We start from the raw sequence: 7,615 nt of genomic DNA, 5'->3' as shown, positions 1-7,615 counted from the left end.
TGTATACTTGAAGGCAATGTGGACATTTAAAATGAAAGCACTGCTCACTCGGGTGAGCTGTGTCCTTTGCTCTGGAATTATGGGGGTGTTATTATTCCAAGTCAAGGGCTCTGGGAAAGTGGGGCAGCTGGAGCAGAACTGGTCAGGTGTGACCAGAGGGCGGGCAGTGGTCAAGCGTCAAGTACAGAGACCAAGGACAGAGACCGAGACAGCTTTAGACCCAGGAGCATGCCAGGCAGTTCTAGCCCCACCGCCTTGGGCCTGGTGCCCCAGCTCCAGGCTGTGTCCCTCAACAGCGAGAACTTTGGACTGTGGGCTCAGAGGGTCTGTTGATCAGTCCTGAGAGGCTCGTCCGTCCAGCAGAGGCCAAGGCCCCAAAACCCAGTGGCTGACAGCAGCAGAGGCTCGGCTCTTGCTCCCATCACACGGCTGCCACGGGCCCGCTACGCTTCTCCACGTCATCCTAACTTCAGGACCCATTCCAGCGTCCTCACAAAGGGGGGACAGAGACACAGAGGACCACAACTGGCCCTTAGGTCTCTGCTCAGAAGTGACACTGGCATTTCTGCCTGTGCCTTAGTGGCCTGAGCAAACCACATGGCCTCTCCTGAGTTCAAAAGGTAGGAATGTATAATCTTGGCGGGGGGGTGGGGGACTGTATTTTAAACGATAATGCAGTATCAGGTTCTTTCTCATAGAGATGGGATGAGAGCCAGGGCGGACTAAATTTTTCACTAGGAGAGCAGTAGAAGTTTCATGGTCTGGGAAGGAAATATAAGAAATGAGAGACGCTTGGGTCGGGGGACTGGGTATGACAAGGGAGAGAGCGATCTAAATGCTGGCCCTGCTCAGGGCCGTCACGAGAACTCTGAAGGTGGTTATGGGCAGTGCAAGCCCAGCTCAGGTGAAGGAAATAATGCCCCTCACTTGCCAGCTGCTGTGGTGAGCACACCAGCCTGCTTGGTGGGCAGGTTGTCAGGGGCTTCCTGGCATCAGAGCAAGGTAGAGACTTTACAGGTGCTCATTAGGATGCCTTTAATATGAGCTGCGGGATATTCGTTTCTAGTGAAAGAAGGGTGTCAGCTAAGAGCTCCTGAAGGGTGTTGCCCTCAGGGTTTTCCTGTACAACGCAGGAGCAGGTGGTCTAATTGCAGACAGTGTGACAGGAGGTGTGAGGAGAAGGAAAGTCTTAAAGGGAGAAGACAGAAGGCTTCTTAGGGCTTGATTCGAGCTGGGCCTGGTAGAAAAGCAGTCTCTGCCAGGTGGCATTTTGAGCATAGGTCCAGCCTGAGCAAAGGCACAGAAGGAGGAGAGTCGGGCTTCCCAGCGGTAGCACCTGGAGCTGACCCATCGGGAAGGGGTGGCAAGAGGAACTGTAAGACCAATCAGATGTGCCGGCCTTAAATGCCGGGCCAGACTAGCATCTAGAGCCTCTGCCTTGGCCTCCCAGTGATACTGGCTGAGCCGGGCGGCCCTGGTGAGCATCGCAGTGTGTGTGTCACAGTGTTGTTATCAGGCTGTGTTCCTTTCCCTGAGTCCGGTGAGCATCCTGGGCTCCACTGAGGAAATGTTCACTGAGCCAGGCTGGGTGCCAGGCTTCCCCGGGCCAGGTCCCCTCCCTCCAGGTTAGCTTGGGTCTTTCAGCTCCACTGTGGGAAGAAAGTCACACCTGCTGGCAACACCAACGGCCTTGACACAATGTTTTCCTTCATCCCTAGGCTTATGGGAGTCAAACTCACACACTCCCAGAGAGGATGCTGTATTTCTCAAAGGGACTGGAAGCCCTGCTCCCAGACCTTCCCCCTCCCTCTCAGCCACCAAAGGGGCTTGAGTGGAAGGGAAGGGAAGGCAGAGAGATCACCCAGGGGAAATTTCTTTCCCCAATCCAACGATCTTGGAGCTGGGGGGCTGGGTTCCCCTTTGTCCTTGGAGGGAAACAGGCCTAGAGAACAGAAGTACGGGTCCAAGTTCCCACAGGGAGTCAGGGCAGAGCCAACCCCTGAAGCCAGGTCTGGACTTCCCCTGGCACAAGGCAGCTGGGCAGGATTAGTGCTTCTTAGGAACGGAGCCAGCCTTGCGGGAGATCCCTGCGAAGGTGGACACACCAGGGGCAGGCCGAGTGGAACAGGTTCAGCAGAGTGACAAGGCCAGCTTGCTGGGTGGGGTCTGACCATCAGCAGAACAAGGAGCCACAGGACCTGAAAGCAACCGACAAGTCCCTCCAGCACCTTCTGTGTTTACACTGTGCTTTTCACCTTGTTCTCTCATTGGCCCAGGGCAAAATGGTGGACAGAGAGGACAAGTGCAAAGTCTAAGGTTCAGCAGGCTCTCAGGAAGTTAGCCTGGTGGGGGACAGGGTCAAGGTGCTGCGGGAAGCCCTCACACCAAAGCTTGTTAACACCCTTGCCATAGCTCCACCCCCTCTTTCATTTTTCCAAAACTGTATTGTTTTCTCATTATAAAAATAACACGTGCATTCCCCAAATATCTGGAAATATAAACAAACAAAAACAAAAAGTCACCCACAGTGCACCTTCCTTTCCCTGACTCTACCAGGGAGTACAGAACCCTTCTAGAGCCTTCTCTGTACATACACCTCTCTATCTAACTGGGGCAGGGTCCCTCCTCTGTCCACGTGGGGGCAGCAGTGGTTAACTGAACCGTGTGAGGGGAAGTCCGAAATCGTGGTTTCGTATTTGGGATGGCATCTGCTGGTTGGCACTTCCCCACCTCATGGTTCACAGGTGGAAGCTCCATCTTGCCCAGAAGCCCATCAGGTAAACAGACAAAGCACCGCCTCACCTGTTTTCCCCAGACCAACCTCCCACTGTCCTTTGCTGGAGGTGTGAGCGGCTGCTTCACTGAGCAGTGGGGTAAGTGTTTCTGTTGGTCAGGGACCAGCAGAAAAATAGGTGGGCCACCTAAAGTACAATAATTTGAGGAAGGAGCAGGTGTGAGCAGGTGTAAGACACCACAAGGAGCGTGCAGGGCGTGCGCTGGCTGCCAGCACCCCTAGGCCCTAAGTGGTGAGTTAGTCTCCAGAACTCAAGCAGAGGCGATGTGGGGAGCAGGCACGTCCTCCCCCCGGCCTGGTGTAGAACCACGTCGGAAACCAGAGGACCAGGGGCCTGTTGCAGTAACCATGCAGGTCGGCCTTCTGGGCAGAGAGCAGGGCGGAGAGTCAATTTAGGGAAGGAAGGGGAGCAAAAAGAAGATACCAGCACAGCGGACCAAGGCAGTGCAGAGTAGGAGGGCCAAGAGCTGGGATGCTGCGTGCCAGCCATCCCCGTGCACTGCCGGAGATGGGGAGGCCTCTTGGGTTAAACTTTCAGAGATGTTCACTGAACACTCCCTTCCTTCCTGACCTCATTCAGCCTCCTTAGATCCTCTCCGTCTTCTCTCCAGCCCTTCTTCATGCCTACATTTTCCAGAGTGTCCCCCCAGCTCCCTGAGGACCCCCACCCCTCCAAACCTAGAACAGGAGTCCAGGCCCTCCTCCCCTTCTTGAGTCACACAAGCGCCCCTCAGGTTGCCGTGCTTCGGGTGAGAGCAGAGCTACAGGCTGCCCTAGCTGAGGCTGTGGGGGAAACCTCTCCTGCCCAGCCCTCGCTGGCTCGGGGGTGGAGGACCAGGCCCTGGCCCAAGAGTGGGGAAGGTGGGCGCTATGGGTCCAGAGCATCTTCCCCATCAGCAAGGAGTCGCCCAAGAGCAGCACCCCTCATCACAGTGAGTGCTCATTTTCTTCTGCAGACAGCCCAGGCTGTCTGTCACACGTGAGGAAGGGATGTAAGCCTCATAATAGAGTAAGTGTGGTTATTATCTAGCAAAGTAAGTCTATACTTGGTTGCTTTTTAAGTGGGTGGTGGTTGCTATTGCCAGTATTCCCCAGTGGTATATTCTAACTGGTATTGATACTATGTGAAAAAAAGCTATTGAGTTTTTTAAATTCTCTTGGACCTAGCTATCATTAAACAAATTTTTGTATCAGTTTAATAGATTTTCATAGGCTATTTCAGGGAGGAGTCATAATGAAAACTATGCTCTTTCTTTTCCAATATTTATACCTCTTATCTCTTTTTGTCGACCTGGTATTGGCTAAACCTCCCAAAAACACTGTTGAATAATGGTGGTGATAACAAGAAACCTTGTTATGCTCAGTTTTAATGGGAATGTTCCTTTGTTTTCCATTGTTAATCACAACATGTCTCAGTATGACATGTTTTATGTTTGTTTCAGGAAGCTTCTTTTTATTCTACTAAGGGAAAGTAAAAAAACAAATTAACTCAGTAGTGGATATTGAATGTATCAAAGATAGTTTCAGCATTCATTTACCTATTTTCGTCTTATAAGTTATGAACATATTTCTTAATATTAAGTCATCCCTATACTCTTGAAGTACATTTTATTTAGCCATGATGTGTTATTTGAATAATATACTGCTAGATTCAATTTGCTGATATTTTGTTTAGGATTTTTGTATTTATATTCATGAATGAGGTTGCACTATGCTTTTCCATATTTGCTGTGTTTTTCAGCTTTTGGAATCAGGATTGTTCTGGCATCGTGGAAAGAACAGGGGAGGTGTTCTAAGCTTTAGAACGGCGATGTTCAACCTTTTCCATGTCATGGCACATAAACTAACTACAAAAATTCTGCAGCACACCAAAAAATATATTTTTTCCCAATCTGATAAAAAATAGGTTTAATTTTGATTCATTCACACTGATAGTTATTGTTGTGTTGGCTGTTGTCATTTTTTTATTTAACAGTCTAAGGGAAAAGGGGTCAGTGCCCCTGACTAAGTAGTCAGGTATTGCATGATTTAAAAATTCCTGCGGCACACGGGTGGAGAATTGCTGCTTCAGAACGTGTAAACAGCACGGAACTCCTCTGCCTCAAGGTTTGATAGAACTTGTCTGCAAACCTAGCTGGGCCCAGCTATGTTTAGGTAAAAGCATTGATACTGAATAGTTTTCTTTCTGTTTTTATGGTTATGTCGGTTCATTTAGATTTTTTTCTCACCTTAAATAAATCACCTTAGTAATTTTTATTTTCCTAGAAAATTGCCAAGTTCAGAAAAACTGCTAATGGAGAATTGTTGATATTTTTCTGAACACTTCTAAGAAGAGATTACACCCCCTTTTTTATATTACTGATGTGATCCATTTGAGCTTTCTCTCCTTTTACACATTTTTAAGATTTGATTCTATAGAGATTTATCTACTTAATATATCTTCCAGCCCTCAGCTGTAATTTTTAATTCTGTTCTGTTTTCTAATGTATAATTTTCAGTTTTAATCTATAGTAATTTTTTTAGTTGGTTAATTTTTAAACAGTTTATAATGGGAAATTTCAAATCTATAAACAATTTTGAAGTGAAAATTCATATACTCATCCTCTGTATTCTGCAATGAACACTGCTGTTTGCTTTCTCGCTTTTACCCTCCTTTCCTTCCATCCATCCACCTTATTTTTATGTGTTTCAGAGTAACTTGAAGCCATTTTTATTCCCTTCAGAATAAGTGGCAAACATCAATGCACTTCACTCCCAAACACATGAGCATTTATTCATTAACTAGGGTTCAGTCTCTCTGGTTCTTTTTAAAAAATTACGTTTTGTAATTTTTCTAGCTCTTTTAGGCCAACACTTGATTTATTTTTCTCTTTTTAAATAAGTAGTATAATAACGCTCAAGATATATTGACTATCAATCATGTTTCAGGCCATTTTAGGGGATTTTTTTTTTTTAATCAAAGATCAGGGAGAGGCTTCCCCCTCCAGGCTCCAAATGAGGTAACAGATTATTTCTATAATAAGTCAGTAAATGTCAGGTTCAGAATTCGAAGGCACATGGCTTCGCTTGGGCTGCTGAAACAAAATACCACAGACTGGGCAGCTGGTAAACAACAGACATGCGTTTCTCACGGTTCCTGAGTCGTGAAGTCTCGGGTCGGGAAGTTCTTGGGATCAGGACACCAGCAGGGTGGGTTCCGAGGGGAGCCCTCTCCTGGGCTGTGGGCGGCTGAGTTCCAGTGTCCTCCGTGGTGGGCGGGGGAGGGAGCCCTCTGGGGTCTCTTTCATAAGGACACTGATCCCATTCATACGGGCCTTACCCTCATGACTTAATCATCTCCCAAAGGCCCCTCACCCAGATACCGCCACATTAGGGATTACGTTGCAACATATGAATTTAGGGGGGGCCACAAACATTCAATCTGTAACAACACAGATACCAGTAAGAAGGAATTTTCGTCAAAGTCCTTTATTTTCAAATTAAGGAAGTACAATATTAAGTAATGATAAGTCATCTTTCTCGGCCCTTGATGGTGAAGGTTCTCTCCTTCCTGGTTTCTGGGCAGAGAGAGAAGCCCCTTCTCTTAGGAAGGGGGTACGATAAGAGGCTCATCAGCAGTTCAGCTCCACGGACATGGCCTGGTGACAAGGCGTCTCCCTTCAGGCTCCCTGCTTTCCTCTCATGTACCCAGGATCCGCAGTGCCGTCATCCAGCCACAGCTCTGATGGATGGACTCAGTCTATACGCGGATGGCCATACCACACTGCAAGGCAGCAAACTGTGAAATCTGCCAAACACTCTGTGCCGAGTTGCAGCTTACATCTCGGATCTCGTGGGACCAGAACAGCCCAAGTCTGTGTAGCATGCTCTTCTACTGACAGTTCCCGAGGGAGAACTGTCATGTGACAAATGGCCAAGAATGACCAAGAAGGTTCCTGGACCACTTACTGAAGACTCTCCAAGAATTTATTTCATAAAAGCATCCTATCAAATATTTTATTTTATTTTATTTTATTTATTTTTAGAGAGGGGAGGGGAAGTGAGGAAGAAAGAAAGGGAGAGAAACATCAATGTACGGTTGCCTCTTGAGCACCCCCGATTGGGGACCTGGCCCACAACCCAGGCATGTGCCCTGACTGGGAATCAAACCAGTGACCCTTTGGTTCACGGGCTGGTGCTCAGTCCGCTGGGCCACACCAGCCAGGACTCAAATGTTTTAAATGAATTATCTCATGCAATTCTCATGATCTCTGTATGAACGAATAGTATTATTAACACTGTTTACAGTTGATACAACTAAGGCTTTAGGAGATGAAATAATTTCCCCAAGGTCACATGGCTGATAGATAGCAGAGCAGGGATAGTTTGAGCCCAGGTATAACTGGAAGTTTATGTTCATATATTTATTATATAGTGTACTTGCCTCTAGGTACAGCTTTGGCTTTATCCCATATATTTTCCAACAGCAATTACAAAAGAGAGCACAACCTGGTAAAATGAGATTTTTCTGCCAAGGTTTTCCCCCTGGTTTTCTGTTTCCATGGCCATCCACTCATTCCACTATCACAATGAATTTTTTATTCCAAAACCCTGCAAAGCCTAAAAAGCTTAAAGCATAGTTTGCACCTGAAACCATACTTTGGGGAAGAATCCATAAGGGAAGAGCTTAGACACTACTGAGAAGGACTGAGTCATGGAGTACAGAACATTCCGGGGAAACCTGTGAGACAGAAATAAAATCCCCCCTCTGAAAAGGGAGAGAGGGCAGACGTTGGCTGTGTTTTGGCTGCTCAGCATGTAGAGAAGTCTTGATTTGAGTAG

Source organism: Artibeus jamaicensis, unplaced genomic scaffold (assembly GCF_021234435.1).
Source record: "Artibeus jamaicensis isolate MK-2021 breed Jamaican fruit bat unplaced genomic scaffold, CSHL_Jam_final scaffold_1964, whole genome shotgun sequence".
NCBI lineage: Eukaryota > Metazoa > Chordata > Mammalia > Chiroptera > Phyllostomidae > Artibeus > Artibeus jamaicensis.
Note: the sequence above shows the minus strand (reverse complement) of the source record.